This window comes from Hyposmocoma kahamanoa, unplaced genomic scaffold (assembly GCF_003589595.1).
Source record: "Hyposmocoma kahamanoa isolate Upper Pololo Valley unplaced genomic scaffold, ASM358959v1 92, whole genome shotgun sequence".
Taxonomy (NCBI): Eukaryota; Metazoa; Arthropoda; class Insecta; order Lepidoptera; family Cosmopterigidae; genus Hyposmocoma; species Hyposmocoma kahamanoa.
Window position 1 is genome coordinate 8,137,635 of NW_020654748.1, and position 21,451 is coordinate 8,159,085.

The 21,451-nt window shown below is 38.4% G+C and overlaps 1 long non-coding RNA gene across 1 annotated transcript; it reads left to right on the plus strand.

Annotated features, from left to right (window-relative positions):
- Window positions 1-19,737: 19,737 nt before the first annotated feature.
- Window positions 19,738-21,071, plus strand: LOC113236566. The gene is made up of 3 exons (XR_003310971.1): window positions 19,738-19,818; window positions 20,239-20,248; window positions 21,013-21,071. It is a non-coding gene; the product is annotated as an uncharacterized LOC113236566 (long non-coding RNA).
- The last annotated feature ends 380 nt before the right edge of the window (window positions 21,072-21,451 follow it).

Below are 21,451 nucleotides of genomic sequence, written 5' to 3' on the forward strand. Positions count from 1 at the left end.
ATATTTAGCTTTTTTTGTATAATATCAAGTGACGGGACGAACAAGTCGTGGGTCTGATGGTAAGCTACACGCCTGTCAATAATAGTTGCAGTGCCACTCAGAGCTTTATATCGCAAAGATCTGAGGGGCATTGCCACTGCGCCCATTACCATGAGACATAAGTTGACAAGTCCCATGTGCCTGTAATTTCACCAGCAGCTTCCTATTAACGTACGTTTAGGTTTTGTATATAATCACCAATATCCTTAGCTTTCTACTTATGTCAAATGTCTCGTACAATACAACATTATTATAATAATTTACTATTAGCCGAATGTCTCAGATCAATAGGAAATTATCAGAAGCCGACATTTCGGAACAACACTACTGTAAAGTTTGAGGAGACCACGGATATTTGTAGGCATGAACGTGCCAGGTCGAAACGATTTGATACTGATTCGTAGGGTAAGTTATTGCTAAGAGTTTTTGTAGATTTTCTGGTGCTTTATACTAAGTGCATAGGTTTTACAGGATGTAACAAAATAGTTAAAATGTATATACCTCTATATGAAATGTATGCAGGAAAAAATATTTTGTCGTGTTTTGTTACCTAATTTGTTTATTATGATAAATAAATAGACATATAAATAGAATAATCAAAGAACTCTGTTTTGTATAAGTAAAAATTGTACATTAAAGTTGTTTAATATGCAATGTCATGGAACAACTATGTTGTAACGATGTTAAAAAAATTATTACACGAATTGTTATCGTCAATGAAACAAGATGTGTAATATTTTTTATTCTTTACTTTTTCCTAAAAAGGTACTTGGGTAGATAATCGCGCTCCTCGTGCCAGAAACAGCGGAGTAATCCACTGTGAAAAAATAAAGTTTAAAATCCTCGAAATAAAAGCGTCAAACTTAACAAGTAATTAAGTCTGCATACTGTACTTAGCCCCCGTCTTAAGCGGCTGCTGTCGAGTTTGAAGCATGTATTGTTTCAGCAAGTTTTGATAAGTATCATAGTCACAGTGCTTCTCTTCACTCTAGTGCTATGCAGTCGAAATTGCTCTAAACAAGTTCGCGCTTCTGCGACGCATAACGTGCCGAGCGAGCTTTTAGAAATGCGAATACCGTTTATCGATAGTTAGATAAGTTTTATGTTTACGTTTTCGAGTAGTCGAAGTTATAATGAAGGTTGTTTAGCTAGTAGAGTTGCGTAGTAGAGGTTTGTTTGAAAAAACAAATGTACGCGATTCAAATCCGGAGAAATAGTTTCATTTCCTATGTGTAACAATCGCGAAAACCTAAGAACTCGGTAGTAGAGTTGCATTAAGGAGAGACTAGACACAATGTGTTGATTTGCATTCTCGCCATATTTAGAGAGGTCATTCTTTATCCGAAACTGAAACCAAATCACAAAAAAAAAATTGAAAAAAAAAATTTCGCAAATTCCTACTTTTTATTTATTTGCGGTTAACAAATTTGATCCAAAGGTCATTGACTTGCACGGTACTTGCAAACATTTTGAACAATGACCTTAAATGCGCAGGAAGAAACGCATTTTAGATCTATTTGGAGGTGGGTGCGGGTAACGACGGCGGGGGAGTATCGTATCGAGCGTGCGATTGGTAGATCAGTCGACCTTGCTTCCCGTACTGCGTCACGTCACGCTGACATTCCACATATATTCTATTCAAGTCTGTCACCAAAATGCCACGTAGTTTGGTATGTGAACAAGAGTGCAAAAAAGAACCGCTACCAGGTTCACCAGAACCTGCATCGTAATCCATCAAGTATAAGTGTGTGTCTATTCTTAAGGTATGATGTGAAACGTTAGTTTACGCGGTGAATACGAGTGTCGAAGTTTCTGCTTTCAAAGTTGTGGAGTCTAATGTTGAATCGAAACTCACGAATCTCTGCATAGCTGGCATAGCTGGTGGTGGCTCCGGTACGGAGCCAGCCACCAGTTGTGAATCTAGGTATTTCTGGCAATGTTTTAGCATTTTCATGTAACCTAAAGTTGGTAAGTAACTAATCTAAGTTATAAACAATTTTTTCAGTCAACTTTTCTAATTAATGTTAATAAATAGTAAATTATAACAATATCAGTACATAATAATAATTTAAAAAAAATGGTAAATAAGCGATCGAGAAAGATTACGTAACGCTTGGTGACGCGGGTGGCGGGGTCACTGCCCTTGCGTGGTGTGTACGACTTCGAGACAATTTAGCAAAACTTTACTAGATAAATTAGCCAGAATATAGTACAGAACATTTTTTTTTATATTTTTAGATGATTTACCATTATTTCTACTATTAATTTCTTAAATATGGCGAGAATGCAAATCAACACACTGTATTTCATAAATTACGTTAGGTTAGAAGTTTACCATCATAGTTATTAATTATAGTGACAGTAGAGCTCCTTGTGAAAGAGTTCATCCAGAGAAGTACTGCTACCTTACCTGTTTTTGCCGCCAAGCTTACTGCTTGTCAGCATTACTGCGTTCCGGTTTGGAAGGGTAAGGGTGTTGGTGAAATACAGGCACGTGGCACTTGTCAACTCATGTCTCAAGGTGACGGGCGCAATGGCAGTGTCTGTCAGATCTTTGTGATCTAAAGCTCTGAGTGTCACTGCAACTGTTAAAGAACGGCTTGTAGCTTACCATCAGGCGCACGACTTGTTCAAATTCAAATTCAAAATGCACTTGATATTATATAAAAAAATCTTTTTTCAGCTAGTAAAAATTCTAAAAATTGATAAAGATATTCTGGTAGTTGCAAAAATAATACATTTTGATTTTTTTATGAAAAAATAAATTCGCGTTTGCTCTCCATCTTACCTGACGGAAAGTGATCATGAGGTTGACGAATGAGCATGAGTACCTTAGACCCAAGTTGTGGCGTTCAGGGAATAAGCATCTGCAAGCAAGGAGTTCTACTCCATAGCCGTTCGCCATATAAATGTAGAATCATAATGCTGCGTGCGAATCTTTGGCTTATTCACAATATAGGGGTAGAACCTAGTCTAAGTCTAGTCCCTAGGTGATGGAAAGAGGAACGCGGAATTAATATCATGTACAATAATTCCTACAATAAATTGTAAGTCGAAACTAGGAATTACTTTAAAAAGTGAAACCTTTAAAATGCCCTAGTCTCTCTAAAGAGATCTTTACAGATTTATTACAGTGATTAATGGGAAGAACACATAAAATGTCTAATATTACGACTAAATAACTGTAACTATGAGGAATTGTCAATTTGTACTGTGCTATATAAGCAGGAATTTTTCGAGATCTGCGGTATTAAAGGTAAAGATACTAACCTTAATATATGTTGTTACTATAATGGTAAAATTTTATATTTTAATGACTTCATGATGCAACTAGAAAAATTGTTGACATAAGTCAACATCTGACATAAGTCAGTTTTTCAACAAGAAATGTATCATAGGCGGAGATTTCAACGTGGACTTGTTAACAAATGATAAGACTAAAGTCAATTCTTGACCTTGTTGAAATGTTATAATTTTAGACATATAAATGACTCAGAAACAAATATTTGCAGAAATGCGCGTTCATGTCTTGATAATTTTTTGACAAATATATCGCCTGAAATGTGGATACTATTACAGTGGATCACAATGGTCTTTCTGATGGCCACCCAGGGTTATTTTGTTCTCTATCCCTTCCATATAAATTCAGAATCAACAACAAAGCAAAATATACTAAAGTAAAGCATAGAATATTTAGTACAAGAAATAACGACAAATTTAGAGAAAACATATTAAAACGTGAATGGAATAACTTTGGTGTAAATAGTTTTCTGAAAAACTTTTGCGAGTGTTTTACAATGAGCTTCAAAAAAATTCAACGGAAGTATAAAGTCAATACGGATAACAAAATTAAATGGATTACAAAGTGTATACGTACGGCGAGTAAAATGAAACGGTATCTAATGTCAGTGAATAAGCGTTAGCTCATGATATCATTAGTGTAGTTAAATACAGGAACAATTACATACGTGTATTTGGCAAAGCAATAAGACACGCCAGAAGATTAGCAGTACAATCTGAGTTGCAAAAATCGAAAAATCGTGCTAAAATAATCTGCGGGGTAGTTAATACGCACAGAAACAAAGTGGCTACTAAAGATAGAGAAAAAATTATATTACAAGTCGGTGATAAGACTGTTGTAAACGAACAAAAAATTGTTGAAAGTTTTTCTGATCAGTTTAATTTTGGAAGTGCTTCTATTTCATCTGAGCTTGGTCAGGTTAATTCCTTGCTTTCCAGTAATATATATACTTTATTAACAAAGACATGAGTTGGACACCAATTACTCCGTGTCAGGTACGAACAATTCTGAGGAAGATGGAGAGAAAAAACAATTGGCTATGATGAAATGCCTATTACGGTTATTGCAAGATAATGTGGACATCCTCGCAGAACCACTGTCTAAGTTCTACAATGAGAGGTGCGATCAGGGGGTTTTTCCAGAACAACTGAAAATAGCAAAAATAATTCCCATATATAAGAAAGGTAAGAAAACAGATCCAAAGATCTACAGACCTATATCTTTGTTACCAGTTTTAGAAAAGATCCTTGAAAGCTCATGAAGGTTCGTTTACTTAAACATCTTGAAAGGAATAATATTTTAAACGAACGACAATTTGGTTATCAAAGAAATACGTATAGAGAAACACGTATATGTATAAATAAATATAGAGATACGAAGGATGCAGTGCACACACTTATTGACGACATTGTAGTGTCCCTAAATGAGAAAAAGAAAGTTTCTGGTCTTTTTCTTGATTTAAGTTCTGCTTTCGATACAATAAATCACGTAAACTCTGGCGAAAAAATTAGTACTCTACGGTATACGGGATAAACATTGCAACTGTTTCAGTCTTTTCTTAGCAACAGATACCAGTTTGTAGAGGTCAACAGTGTTGAGTCTGAGGAGTTGGTGCAGTGCAAATCAAGGGCAGTTAAAATGAAAAGAGGTGTAAAACAGGGCTCTATATTGGGTCCAATTCTGTTTATAATTTTTACCAATGACCTAATTACGTTTATTGAAGACAAATTCCCAAATGTGACACTAGTAGTTTTTGCAGACGATACCAACGCTGTCATAACAGCTGAAAATTTAGTACGCCTCGACCAGAAGACGAATGAGGTCTTGTCAACATGTGACTTTTGGTTCAAAAATAACAATCTCATCATCAACACGAGCAATACAAATGTTTTATTGTTCCGAACAACACCTAGAAACCACGAACGCATGGACATCATGATGAGTAATAAAACTATACCAACAGTAGAATCTGTTAAGTTTTTGAGAATCTGCATTGACTCGGATTTAAATTGGCAAGCAGAACTTAGTAAATTAGAAAAAAAAATTTGTTCAGCTTGCTATGCTCTTCGATCTATGCAGGATGAAGTCTCTGTCGCTGATTTAAAAATGGTATGTCATGCTATAATCGAGTCACATTTAAGATATAGTATCCGGTTTTGGGGTAATGGCTACGACTATAACGTAAAAAAAGGCCTTCGTCCTACAGAAAAGAGCAATAAGAACCATAGTTAGAATTCCGCCCTGGGAGTCGTGTTAACCTTACTTTAGACAACTACCTATATTAACTGTTCCTTGTCTCTATATTTTGGAGTTGTTGACAGGCGTGATTGAAAGTTCGTCTGATTTTAGTAAGGAAACCGAGTCAAATAGGCTTGTTACTAGGAGGAAGGACAGACGTGGTGTAATAGCACCAAGGTTGAATATTGTTAAACATAGTCCAAGATATCAAACAATAAAGATGTTTAATAGTCTCCCTGCCGAACTTAAAATAGCACAGGATTCTATATCATTCAAAAAGAGTTTGAAACATTTCTTGTTGGATAAATAATTTTATTGCATTGATGAATTTGTTGTTGGAGGCTTTTGAGTTTAATTTAATTTAATTTATATTTAAACATGATAAGAGTATCTAATTTGACATTGTTATTATTATTATCATAATTTTGCCTTAATGACTTGTCAATATATTGAATTATGTTCGGTCTCTTATTATTATTTTCTAGTAGATGTAAGTTTTTCATTGTAATTGTATTTTTCTTTTTTCCAACACAATATATTTTGTTAAGGAAATAAGTAAATAATAAATGAAATAAATACACTTTTATACTTTCGCGTTGCATTGTACTAACATTTTAAACGGGAATAAACGCGTTCACATACAAATGGGTATTATTCACACCTACCTAGTCCCGATGTTTCGGCCAGGTTACACTGGTCGTGATCACGGGCAGACTGGATATTTGTTATAGTTTTATTTCGAAGTGTTCTGGAGCATACATCTACAACATATTTTAGAATAAAATCGATGACGCGAAGATGTAGCTAAGGTTTCCGAATGCCGCCCAGCCTAATACAGTCACTAAATGAAAATCACGCTTTTTAAACTTGAAACTTATTTTTAGAAACATTAAATTTTACCTGAAACTTAATTTTTTTAATTTAGTGACTACTTATTTCAAAATGCGAATATGATGTTAAAAAATCCCAAAAGCACAGTAAAATTTTAAATTTGAATAGTTTAGTTACAAAGGATTAACTTCGCAACAACCACCTACAAGTAATTCAAGAACTCGTGAAGTCATTTCGCCATCATAAAGTCATGGCGTGAGATGGGATGCGTGTAGGTTACGATATGAAAAGATGGAAGCACGGAACTTCGTGCACCTCAACATGTCCACACACCTCCAATTGGAAACCTCTGCCTGAAGAATTAGAGGCTAAGGACAAAGGTGCAGGTTCCGAAAGTAGCGAGGTTATTGACAAGACAGCGGTTGTATTGCAGCCAGCAGTTGCATTGCATTAACGGCGAGGTAGTGGTGATAATGGAGCAATCTATCTAGCTCAGTCTCATTTTAGCCTGGTCAGACTTTATTTTTGCCTACATCAGCTATAGGAGTTTTATCGAGATAAGATTATAATACCAAAAATTTGCAATGACTGGTGCAGTTCATTACACACAGATTATTTGAGGACTATTTATAAAAATCAAATTTAATTTATACCCAGTCAGTATCGAGGAGAATCATAGCATAGGTCTAACTTTATGTGGTCTGTGGGTCTAACCTAGTTTAAACTCCAGTCCCTAACCTTTCGCGATTGTTATTTAATATATCGTACAAGATGAAAGAAAATAAACGATTTTTATTATTTTTTAAACGTAACCACTCATTTATCGACGTTCATGCTGTCGCGTCACTACGTTTCAGAGAGGAAGCACGACCCCGTTGCAGCGTGAAGCTGCTTACGACAATCATGACGGGGACCATTTTATACCTCGCTAATACTGCTGTACCGCTACCATGTAGATTAATTAGTATTTCGATTGAAAAGGCACCAAAGAAGTATGTTATAAGGACTAATAAAGGACTTTTGTCTACAACGGCACGAATATAGTCCACGATGTTAGTGAAGACCGTAAAGAGTTTTAATTTAATTGAAAAATCTCGTGCCGTGTCTACAAGCTATCATTATTTCGAATGATTAATATATGAATTACGCAAGGTACACCTTTCAACAAAGAATTTGTCCCTGCATGTCTACGTGTAATTTATGTACATGAAACAATTATTCATGTGACCGATTTTTGTTTAGGAGATTCGCGATTTTCTTCTTGTGAGATTGGCAAAGATTTTATATATCAACTGACCACGAGGTTAGCAAACTTTCATTCGCTTCTTCTATTTGAATCATTTTTTGCGCGTCTTGTCAGGATTATTTTTTGTTGTCTTAGTTACATACATGTTTACTTTCAAAGTTGACCTTCAAAGACGGCATAGGACAGTGAGATTTTTTCTTTAGTCACATTATTAGTTCCCTTTACGATCTACGTATTGGTTTTCAGAGTAATTATTGTAATAGTCCGTGTCCGCCACCTCTATTCGCGTTAATTAACAAACATACAACAGGGTATGTGTAATTACCATTGTCGTTTTGTCGCTTGTATCACAGCATTTACGACAATCAAAGCGCTACCTGTAATAACGGGAACACATTACGGGGTAACAATCAGGCGGGCAATATAACATCAAATCGTTTCACAATATTCGCCTCGTATTGTGGGGCAAGGACAGCAATTTAGTTGAATATGAATAAAGAATGCTAAGAGCAAATAACTTTTTCATTCATTATATAAAATGAGCTATGTTTTGAAACTGATTGCAAAGGCACTTTTGAATATGGGCATGATGTCCTAAATACTTATTTGGGATGTAACTACTTAACTAACTACTTAGTTGGAAATAACTTAACTACTTAGTTAGACTTTTGTTTTATTAGAATAAACATTATAACTTACGGAAACGTAAGTAAACATAAGTAGTAACGTTACGAAAAAAGTTCTTAATTCATCATCATCACCATAATTTCAACTGAAATTAAACACACAAAGTAACAAAACTAAACAACTGAAAGTAAAGAAATACCGAGCATCGCTCTCTCCATTGCCCGCTGAGTGATCTTGAGCCTTCTTATGAGGCCCATAGTGAGGCACCACTTTTCTGATCCATATGTGATCACTGGCAACACACGCTGGTGGTCCGCCCACGCTGGCCTTTCAGTACAAGGTCCCAGCACCCCTTGCCCCACCGTTACTATAACCGCTACCGTAACCAGGAATAAAAGAGCCGCCGGGGACTAAGGGATCTGATTTCATTTTCACCATCATTCAGGGGGTTTTACTGATCCCTTAATCAACTTGTACGACGCCCGCGGGAAGACTATTGAGTTGTTCTATTTTAAGCCGAAGACCACACGGAATACTTAATTATTATAAATTAAATTATTAAAAATTATAATAAAATAACTGATTTCTAAATAAAATGAGGGTTGTTAACAACGCTTGCTCGAGGACCATACACGTAATACATAATATTTTGCGCTCTTAGCGGAGCTTGGTATCACAATTTATTTTCTTGAAAGTGGCAGAGGTCGTCAGAGAAAACGTTCTGGGTTTTATTTTTTAGTTGAATTCCTATTTGCCTTGTAGTGCGACTACATTGCAAAATGGCGGAAAAAAATATACCGATTACGGATTCGCGGCCTCTGAAAACCACCGAATACCGATTTCCAACTAAATCGGTAACCTGGAAAGGCTCGCTAATACTCTATTCTGTTTTAATTATAATGAATTAATAAAATCAGTTTTGTTTTTAATGACCTGCACTATTTCACAGCTGGACTAGCTCCCCTCATCCTTCATTATTATATGTGTGTTTTTTGTATATATTTTCCGTTACCCATCAAACTCGTTAATGCGTCCCTCCACCTATTCTTTGGCGGCCCTTCCCTCTCTTAAAGTAATTACTAATAATTATTGCACATTACATTATATGATCTGTAGCGTGCCTTCGGTGACAAATCAGCGATATCAAGCCTTTGACGTATTACATAGTAATTTTCATGTCAAAAGCCACCAACACAGTATCCACAATGTCGCATACACTACCCATATCACGTAGGGCGAATAGTCCACGTCCCGTGCGTGAGACGAGTTCAAGAATAACAAAACAGTAGTATTAAAGGCAGGTATTACACCGTGTAAATCCATTGCAGTTTTCATTCGTTGGCGTGGATGGTGTAATTTATGTGTCATGAGTGTCACGAACCAGTCGCTGACACAAATACGGGAGCTGCGGCTCACGCTACTTCATTTTCATGAGCCTAACTGAAAATAATGCGTTTTGTACAATCAACTTTAAAAAGTTTGTTTTACATAGTTGGAATAAATACTGCTACCATTATACATTGCACAGGGCTTTAAACTGGAAATGTAAATTCAACCCTTACAACCCCAACTGCTTACAATTAGAACAGCCGAAACTCCAAACTACTGCTCAATGTTTGGTATCAGTGTTTATTTCAATACATAAAAACCGTCTGTTTATTGTTATTGATATTATACGAACACTTTCGGGTGATTCGAATTTTTGAGTCGCTATCCGCTGCCATAGCTTGGATTAGACAAATTGTAGTGCATTGTCAGTTTGTCTGTATATTTTTTGTTATCGTAACCCGACCATTGCTCTCGTTTTTACGAACCCGACATTGTTATACCTATATGTAATTCAAGCGCCGTCTCCAATTTTATCGATCAATATTGCTGCAACGTGTATAAATTGCAAGTTAGTTTTCGTGTATTGTTTCTTTAAAGCATTTCGGTACCATTTCCTACAAAATCTAGATCCATAGAAATTATATGCAAAATGTCAGTTAACTATCCGGTGCAGCTATGCGAAATTGAGTTGCTGGCTTGCACGTGTTTAATCTGATTTTGAAATCTAGACGGCTTTAGATTAGCAAATAAGCTAGCGTAGAGAACACGGGGCACAATGCCTGCATACAAGTTTATTTAGAAGTTTGAAACCTCATCAGCAAGTACCTAATTCCTTTGGCACGGAACGCGTGTGTATTGACAACTATGCACCTATTGTGGAGTTTTCTATCCGCTGTTCGATGGTAAATCCTCTTCTTTAAAGAAAAATGTGTATAACAATGTAATGTACCTATACGTGTTGATTGAAAAAGATTTGTTAGAAAAAAGTTAATCCAATCTATTAAAACCATGTTGTTTACTTTATCATTAATATCTGTCTGTAATAGTGTATCCGCTTGTACTTACACTTTTGAGCATGTACTTGGTAAACATTCATTTAGTGTAAAAACCTTAAAATGCCACTAAAAAGTACCTATGCCTGTGGTTCAACACATATAGTACATATGCGTGTTGTTGAGAGCGACCAGGTGAAACATCTAGGCACCAGGAGATGGGCAGAGATACATTATATGGGACCTATAAATAAGATGTATTCTGTTAGTGGTATTTGTAACGGAATATGCCACTTTGATAGTGATGGATGCCAAGTTCCGTGAAGGTTATTGTCTTAGTTTGTTGTGTTCGTACTGCTAATGATAATATAGATATGAATCATATTGAATTACTTAGACCTTAGGTAGCATGTTTACATATACAGGCTGTTATTTATCGATGGTAGGTTCATTCGGCAAACATTTAAGGGTGAGGCGGGACGAGCGTAATTTTGTGAGTTATGAGTCGTGTTTTTTGTGAACATAAACTACGAGACTCAAAAAACGACACTACTGGTTTGACAAGCAGAGGCTGCATCCGGGTTCGCACCTCTGAATTTGTCGGAATTTATGTGCGAAATTTTATTTGAAATTTACCTTTTCGGTGGAAGAAAACATGGTGATGAAAATTGCACATCGAGGAAGGTTTCACAACTCTCGGAAAATATGTGAAGTCCCCAACCCGCATTGGGCCAGCGTTGCGGACTATGGCATTTTTTTTTTGTTAATCCGGGGGAATCTGCTTACAGATACCTCGGCCCCGCGGGGGCAGAGCCGGGGTTATGTGGGACTGGGCTGAACCCAGAAGGGGAGCAGCCCGATCGCACTAATCCCCCGGAGTGTTCCTCCTCTCCGCTGTAGGTGGGGGTACGGGTACGCTGTTGCACTCGTCCGCGCCCCAACCAGCGGGTGGCCGCGCTCTGCGCAGCCCCTCCCCGAAAAAGGGAGACACATCGGTCCCCCGACTCCGAATGTGAGGCTCGCCGAACACCAGACGAGCCTTCCATCCCGGGCCCCTTTATGCTGGGCAGCGAACTTCCCCGAGTCCGCTACCCAGGGGCCATGGGGGGCTAGGACAGCATCCACTCAACTGTGAAGTTCAGTGGCTGCTCCCCCAGCCCCCGCGGCGGATCTGATGACAGGCTCCGTCGTAACACCTAACGCGCTTCCGCGCTTCCGGACCCTCCGAAGAGAGTCCCTTGGAGCGCCCACCACGGGCCAACCGCTCACGTTCGGCTGCGGAGGATAGGACGAGCGGCAACGACACACCGACACGTCTCTTCCCCCGCGGCCCCGCTGCCACTGCATCGTCGAAAGCGGTGCAGCCTCGACAGGGTCGCGGAGGACAGGACGAGCGGCAACGACACACCGACACGTCTCTCCGCTCGCGACACTCCTCCCAACGCACATCCGAGCAGTCCCGCTGACCAGACGAGACCCGCGCGGAACGCCCTCCTCCTCGGGCCAGCCTACCACCATCGGCCAGCCTAGTGGGTTCCTCTTAGCTTCACCGTGGGATGAAATTGACCACGGCTACTAGAGCCCCCCGCCACGACAAGGCGGGAACGGGGATGATGATGAGTTTACGTTCGACTTAAATTCTCGTTGGGTGCCAGGCGAACATATTTTATTCAATTGCTTTTAAGCGTTTGTATGGGTTTTATTATGTTATTTGTGTCATATAGAATAATAGATCCATTAAAAATAGCCTGTATTTATGAAGCATTAGATGATGTTAGAAAAACAAAGAGAAGTTGGGTACATTCCATATAATAGGTTAAAGTTTCATGTACTACATGAAAGTTTATGTGAACATATAGATAAATTTGTAAAATACTACCGTCACCCCTCTGTGCACCTGCATAAGCACGTCACAGTGTGCGATTAAGTTCGGTCGTAATTGCGCGCGTGAGTCGGCACACAACTCATTTTGTATCAATATTGTGTGGCACAAACCGGACTTTAATATGAAACCTAATGCAGCGTAAATTAAGCGACTCAAAAAACGTAACTCACAATTCAAAAGTTTATGCTTGTCTGGCCTCACCTTGAGAGAAAGTCTTCCAGGATAGACGGCAACTTGTTAATAGGAGGTAATCATTACTTTTCTAAGGCAGGTACGTAATTTTTCGAAACACTACCTACACTACAGATCTGAGGGGCAGTTCCACTGCGCCCATAACCCTGAGACATAAGTTGAAAAGTCTTCTCTTGAAAACCCTTAGCCTTCAAAACCGGAACGCAGTAACGCTCTCTGACTACTTGGTGGCAGAAATAGATAAAGGTGATAAAATACTCATTCGTGTTTTTAAATATTGCTAATTACAATCTTAGGTCTGTTCTTAATGTAGGTTGTAATGTTAATTACGCAAAAACACATGTTGTGTACAACCAGACTGCCGAAAGACGTAGCTTGGAATTGTTCTGAAGAAATGCGCTGTTATTGTATCAAATTTAATACTGAAAGCAACCACCGTGAAACAAGATAATGTCTAAAGTATAGTTTTTCAATATGATCCCTACACCTAACCCCGTCCAGTGGGCGCTGAAGAGTCCTAGGGGCCTCGGAAGCAATCGGAATCCTTCATGTTGTGCAGGGGGTGCTACCTACCTACTATAAAAAAGAAACCTTAGTTATCTATATAAACTGCACTACAAATATATAATTCATTTTTCTTGTGATATTTTGTGTCAAGTTAATTAAAAATACGTGTTTTTGTGATGGTGGGTGTTGACATTTTTTTATCTTGCCTAAGTGGGCGGTGAACCAAAAAGTTTGGGAACCTATGATATAAAGTCTAAGGTGCTCCGCAGCAGGAGCGACTTTAGTTGACGCAAATGGCAACTTTTTACGAGTTTCCATTAACGGTTGCCGGTTGTAGCAACTAAAAGTCCTAGTTGGAGAAATATTTGTAAGGCCTACATTTATTTCTTTCGTATGTTTACGTGTAAGTTGTGGTTGTCCATGTGTGTGTCTGGTATCTCTAGGTCGGAGCTATGAGTGTGTGCGTAGTGCGTATTAAATATATATTCTCAATAATAATAGTAAATAAATCTCGAGTTCTTAGGTTTTCAACCGTGACCATGGGACTTGTAAAGGGCCCGAAACGTCGGTTTGTTTGAAAAAACAAATATACGCGATTTAAATCCGGAAAAATAGTTTCATTTCCTAAGTAAATTAATCGTTACACTTGGCTACAAATTTAAAGCCCACCAAACTGCAGAGCAGTTTATTGGTGGAGACACACTCTCATCATAAGCAATAAACATATATACATATATGCCTACCTTACTTATCATATGTCATAAAATATACTCACATAGATGTATCAGAATCAATAGTACAAAGCTTAGTCATCTGAGATTTGTGATGACAATTTCTTTTTCGCTTTCTTTTTAAAAGTTAATTTAGATAAATTATTTTCGTCCACATTCAGATATTATAATATGTGACAGGTATTAAATAATTTCTAGTTCTTTGACCAAAGTAATTTATAGTTCTAGGTACAATATATTCTTTATTGTTAACAGATCTCACTAGATCTGTTAACAATAATGTTCAGTGGTATAAGAATGTTCAGCACAACTCTTATACTCATCCATTCTGTATTCCTCCAAAGCTAATAATAGTTTGAATTTTTCTTGAACTGGCAATACATTACAAATCGAGAATAATTTCACATAGTTTTTGTCACATTTTTATCCACCAACAATTTCAAGTACCTTATTTGTAGTGTCTTAATTTGTTCTAAATAAAATGCAAATGTACGCCCATAACTACTTAGTCCATACGCGAAAATAGACTCAGCAAACGCGTAATACACACTATATAAAGTAGCCTTATTGACAATAAATTTAAGTTGAAAACGTTTACCTAAAGTCAGATTAAGTTTAGAACATTTTCCACGTGCAACTTCCAAGAAAATTTACTGTCTATTGTTAACCCCAAATGCTTAAAGTAATCTACTAATTCTATTGTATTACAATTACAATTTGTTTTTTGCTTGTGAAGACTTTCATAAGAATGATCAAACACTAGGTTTGTCAAAGTAGACCTTGCCATAGGGCGAATATACATGCATACATTTTGTTTTGCCGTGGTTTATACCACTATCTCGAGACCATTTAATAATATTATCTTAACCACCCTGAATCTTGCATTCAATTATTGCCAAGATTTTGTCAGCGTACACTAAACAGGCGTCGTCAGCGTACATGTATACCTTACAATGCTTAACTACATTGTACATAGAATTAACGTGCATACTGTACCCTAACGGGCCATATACTGAACCAGTAGGTACACCGTAAATAATACTAAACTTTTGACCAGTTTGCACTTCTATAAGAGTTTGAAGCATTCTGTCTTGAAGGTACGCTCAGAACCAACCCCTAAGTGGGCCACGAATCTCACATTCATCCATAGCTCGAAGCAACTGGCAGTGTTCTAATGTGTCAAATGCTTTTTTGAAATCTATGAAAACAACTATCAGTTGCTTCCGATCATTTAAACTTTGATTAACATAATCAGAGAAACCAGCCAGCGCAGACGCGGTACTGCGGCCTCTTCGGAAACCATACCGGGAATCTAATATTACTTTATGCGACTCTAAAAAGTTTGTCACCTGGTTCGTAATAAATTTATCAACTATTTTATTAATTACCGATAATATTGCAATTGGCCTGTAGTTTGCAAAGATAATATGGTTAAAATTGTTTGTATAATGGTGTAATGATCTTAAGTTCTGCCGATCTTAAGTTTTGATCTTAAGTTATTTGCATAAGTGGGTTATTGTGGTTATTACTATATGTATAAGTTACACAGGGAGTGATCGTCAAATATGCCCAGACAATTATTCCGTATTTATAAGAGATATCATAAAAACCTATATAACTTTTAAAAAATAAATTAATGATAAACTAATATTAGACAACATCACATACGTTGCTCTGATCCCAAAGTAAGTAGCTAAAGCACTTGTGTAATAAAATCGAGACAATATAGAAAAGTTAGTTTCTACACTGACCCGGCCGGGGATCGAACCCGGGACCTCAGTGGTCCTCAATGGTCATTATATATTTTACGTCTATTCAATTATTCACTTATTTTGGCTTCTTAATAATGTTGTTCCATCTGACTCTATAGTAAATTCTATATTAAGTGGCATAACAATTTTATGCATAATTATAAATTCGCATAATTTTCTAATATAAATTGTTATACACATTTTAATTACGCGTGAAATTGCTACGCCACATAATACAGACCGGTTCTAAACAAAAAGACTACAAGTGTAAAACGTAATTTCAAGTAACTTTTTGCTTGTTTTTTAAGGGTGAGTAGCTGTTTAAACGGAACAAACGAGCGTGTCAGTATCGGGTTGACGGCGGGCGGGCACCGACAGCATAATTTCCCAGCGGGTGAGAGACCACGACTGCGCCGAGATCTATTGGCCTCGTGACAAGCGGTTGGTAAACCATTGTGTAACAATCTGTTTAGATTGTTTTTTACAGCGTTTAAAATCAGCAAACAAAATTCAAAATATGTTTTTTTTATAGTTAAGCAAATTACAATTAAATGAAATTAATTGTAATTATCTTTAAGAAGAATAGAGAAGAGCGGATGTTTCATTTACAACTATTTAAAAAAAAATAATCATAAGTACTAATAATTTGAACGAGCTACTACTCCGTTTAAAGCCTATGCACACGGTGTATTTCATACGCGCCGACGACGCGCGTATACACCCCGCAGACGCACTGTAGTCGCGCGCATGTATCGCGCATTTTGATAATACATAGTGTTAATTTTAGTTTGCTTCTTAATTTCAGTTACTTTTTGAAATGAAGCAAGTACATGAATTTCTAAGTGTAAACTCCAGTGGAGTATATAAGCTTCTTGCTTGCAACGCGGTGTTTGCGCGCGTTTTAATCGATTCACTACAGTGCGTCTACGGCGCGTATGCGCATACCTAGATGACGTGCGTTTAATACGCTGTGTGCGTAGGCTCTTAGAGTATGCATTTTCATTGCTTTTATCACAAATAACAAAAATGTTTCAACGCTATCTAACTGCAAATTATCTAAATTAAATTAAATTTTGTGGAGACGACTATCAAGGACAACAAATTTATATTTGTTGCTCATTTCAATATTATCACTTTTTGTGTGAATTTATGAAGATTATTTTATTGTTAAGAATATTCTTTTTAACATGTATTACATTTGAACAAATGTAGGTACTATGATGCTAATGCATGAATGCTACATTGAATTTTTGAAGGTACCATTAACTTCATTAATAAGACATCAGATTCTGAGATCTATCGGTTCCGTATAAACCATAGAGTGTATCGTCTATTCTTGCCATCATCCCCGCCGTAGTCGGTCTGATAACTGTCGTTCCAAACTCGTGCCCCAAGCACACATACTGAACCGATGGATAGAGTACTCACGTCGTAATTGAACCGAGATATAACTATGTTCAGATTATTGTGGCTCATGGAATTGAGTTACTTGGAGAACGGGTTCTCAATAACGGCGCCGCAAACTTTTCGAGTCGAATTTTGGATATTCAGCCGCAATTGTAATTTCCTATTATTGTTTTGGAACTATTTGCAATTTTAATGCTTTGTGTTTATATTATGGTATTTCTTGACGGTTTTAATTAGGTATTGTTGTTTTTAATTACGAGTTGGGCTAGCACGGCAAGCTACTAGCTAGCTGCTACTAGCTAACTGGCGCGAGAGCGATAAGAAGCGCGATATCTCTATGCGAGAATAGCTGTATCTCGCACTTTATGGCGCTCTCGCGGTAGTCGCGCCCTTTCGTGCTAACCATACTGCGTACTGTAAAAATTTCAATACGAAAACAAAAAAGTAAAACAAAAACTCTTTGGTAAAATCCACTCCTATTCCATCTATTGTTTTCAATCCCCAATCAATTAATTCAAATAAATAATTCTGTCCAGAGCCGGAACTCTCGCATGGCTCAATGAACGCTTGTCGCGACGCCCATAATAGATCTCAGCTAAGTTGGGACCCGCCAACGGTACCCACTGGGAAATTATACTCTGGTATACGGTCGTTTATTTATTATGGCTATTTAGCAACTACCTTCGAAATTTGTACTTTTCATGAGTGGAATACAAACGTATGTACTATTTGAACAAGGTGTAACCACCCACCTATATTTCTCAACAAAATACAAAAATTATGTTAGAAAATATAATGTTCCCGTACAGATTCCATATGAACATTTTGTTTATGGAGCAATTTTTTTTCGAAGTTGCAATTGTTCCTTGAGAAAGTTATTTGTTATTAGCACTAATCAGAATAGATTTATTGCCGGTCACAGCGATGAACGATTGTATAAATCCCGAATAAGCCACCCTAATACATATAATATTACATTAGTGAACATCAACCGAGATTATGTTCGTACCTATTTATTATAATCAGTACATTTAAAATTACATAAAATATACAAGAATAATGGCGCGTTTACACTAGGTCGACAGTAGAGCTAGCATGACAAGGCGCGAGTTGCGCGAGAGCGACATAAAGCGCGAGATCTCTATGCGAGAATAGCAGTATATCGCGCTTTATTTCGGTCTCGCGCTAGTCGCGCCCTTTTTTTTTTTTTTTTTTACGGGGGGGAAATCTTTATGGATACCCCTGAGCCCAGGGAGACTCAGGGGTTATGTGGGGACTCTCCCTCCAGACTGGAAGGCCTACCCCACTAAAACCCCCCCGGGTTTCCGTCTCGCCGGTTGAGTCGGCGCCGTGGGATCAGTGAACATTCACCACGACGCCGCCCGGCCGCCCTAGCTTACACCAGGGCTCCTGCGCCAACGGAGGGGCGAGTCGGTTGTCCTCCGACCCGCCCGCGCCCCCCAGACGAGTGAGGCCGTGCAATGCAGGCTCCGGAGTCCCTGTCCAGAGCCCGCTGGTCTCACTAGGGGATCAGGCGAGCAGCGAACTGCCTTCGCCTTCTCCCCGTACGTCTGCACCGGAGCGGGTGCGCGTCCACCGCGTCCTCGCGCACCCGCTTCGCGGCCTCCTTTTGCGACATAACCTCTGCGCAAAAGGAGGCCACCGCCTCCCAGGACTTCTCGCTATCGAGCATGGCGGCAACCAAGCTCGGCAGCGAGAGGTCCTGCCCTACAGTCCCCGTCAGAGTACGGCGCTGCTCATCCCACCGGCTACACACCTCTAGGGTGTGCTGCGCGGTGTCATACGCAGCGCCGCACTCGTGGCACGACGGGGACGGTTCCCTCCTCGCCACTTTGTGCAGGTAGTGACCGAAGCAGCCGTCCCCGGTCAGCACCTGCACAAGGTGGTACGGCGCTAGTCGCGCCCTGTCGTGCTAGCCCTACTGGTTACTCTCAGGTGACTAGGACGCCTTTGTTCGGCAAGGCCGACAATTAAGTTTCAACGTGTCGGCGGCTGCAACCCACCTGCCTGATAATTTTATTGAACGTGAGCCAAATCGCTTACCGAAGAGGCGGTAGTATACAGCGAGTCGACTGTACATCCTTCCACAAGGTAAAGTATTCTGCCAAAAGCGGCAGTCGACTCTTTGTAAACAACGCCATAACATACAAGTAGTAAAACATTTTTACTCTCACTAAAGATATTACAGATTGCAGTGACACGTACTCGCATTTGGCAGCTCAAGGCAGCCCCTCAGGTAAACAATCTTCGCACTGCCATGTAATGTTTTATGACTTTTTCCAATGTGCTGTTTATTTTTATGGAAAAAGTTGATATATTCTAAGAGTTTCAATAGTTTAATTATGATTATTAACCTTAATTGTCTGATAAATTCATATGAAACGTATGAGTTTATGAAGATAATAAAAGTGGCAATTAACTTCGGGACGAATAAATTTAAAGCACCCTTTGAGAAGTCCGCTTTAAAACAGTTCTTGTCTTAAATATATTTTAATAAAAGATAATTTATTCAATAAAATCTCTTTGTCAGGACCATCATAACGAACAGAAAATGGAATATTGATGGTATCGAAATTGATTTTAATTTTCTCCATTTAAAATATGCAATGTGGTTTTTTCTCAAATGTAAATTTGTCGCCCGCACCGGACCCTTTGTGAAATCGTAGCGATACTTCGTGAAATTGAAAGATAACATGGATAGACCTGAATGAATAGCACTAGGTACGTAAAATATGTAAGTTTCCAATATTATTTTCTACTTGTAAAGTGGAGTTTTTACCTTAATACTGAAGAACTACACGTGGTGCCTCTTGTACCTTTGAAAATTGTGTAAAATTGAGACGGATAAAACACTTTCCGTTCGCACAGATCAGAGCAAAGTCATAGTACTGTCAATTATTTGAATGCAATAAGAATTAAGACTAAATCCAATAGAATAATTAATAACTTCACAAATTTAGTTACACGGTTGATATTCACTTAAGCGACTATTTAAGTTATTGAACTGTCACTTAACCATTAAGCCATTGTCTACCAAAGCGGTAGATAATGGCGCTAATGGTTAAGTGGCCCGTTTTTACCAAGCGGCGTGGAGATGTCAAAATAACGAAATGCTCGGTTGATAAAAATAGCTCTTTTCAGCTTCGCTTTGGTAAGTAATGAGTAACATTTTTAAAAGAGACATTAAACATAGCCGTATTGCATATTTGCCGTGCCAACAAAGGTCGCGAATTTAAAACCAGCAAAGTTAGACAATGTCATAGGAATAGTCAAATCAAATTGCTTGCATGACGGACGACCATTATTTATGTTGATAATTTATGGCTATAAACTCCTAAAATATAGAATACGGTCATTATTTTAGGTATAGCCCGCAATAAAATCACAACGATAAAACAGATTTGATATATTTTGATAGGCAGTTTTCTTTCGGTGACGCCTGTCCTTACCACACGTAATACAACGATTGTAGCATCATATCGACTTGTCTGAAGTCGCTTATGGCATCACAAACAGGTCTCGCAGTGTAGCGTTGCGTGTTAATGCTATGCTAAATCCGTAGTACTGCTTGTCGCCGCGACAGGCGTATGAGAACCGCCTTAGACAGAACGTCGAATTGACTCTGTAAGTTCTGCTGTCAATATTGTTGCGGAATACTAATAAGTTCTTAACTTTATTTTGTTGTACACCAAAGATTTTCTTTTGTTTAATAAGCCGTGGTAGCCTAATGGTTTGACCTATTACCTCTCAAGCAGAGGGTTGTGCCTTCGAATCTGGGTTTGTACCTCTGACTTTTCGGAATTCATATATGAAATTTTATTTGTAATTTACCATGAGCTTTTTGGTGACGGAAAACATTGTGAAGAATCCTGCATACATCTGCAAACCAACTTAATGATAGGTGTGAAATTCCAGATCCGCATTGAACTATAGCCCAAACCCTTTCATTGGGTGAGGAGGGCTGACAGCAGTGCGATAATTAAGATAAAAAATTATAAGTCCCTAAAGAGATCTCAATATTTTTTACTATTGCAAAGTAAGAAAGACCTATGTTTGCTATGTAAGTATATCGATTTAAAAAGTTTATTAGCAGTAGAGCTCTTTGTGAAAGAGTTCGGCCAGGGAAGTACACCTTGCCTAGTTCTGCCGCCAAGCAGCAATGTGAATATTATTGCGTTCCGGATTCGAAGGGTAAGAGTGCTGGTGAAATTACGGGCACATGGGACTTGTCAACTTATGACTCAGGGTGTCGGGCGCAGTGGCAGTACCCCTCAGATCTTTGTGATTAAAGCTCCGACTGGCACTGCAATTGTTAGGAACAGGTGTGTCGGTTACCACCAGGTACACGACTTGT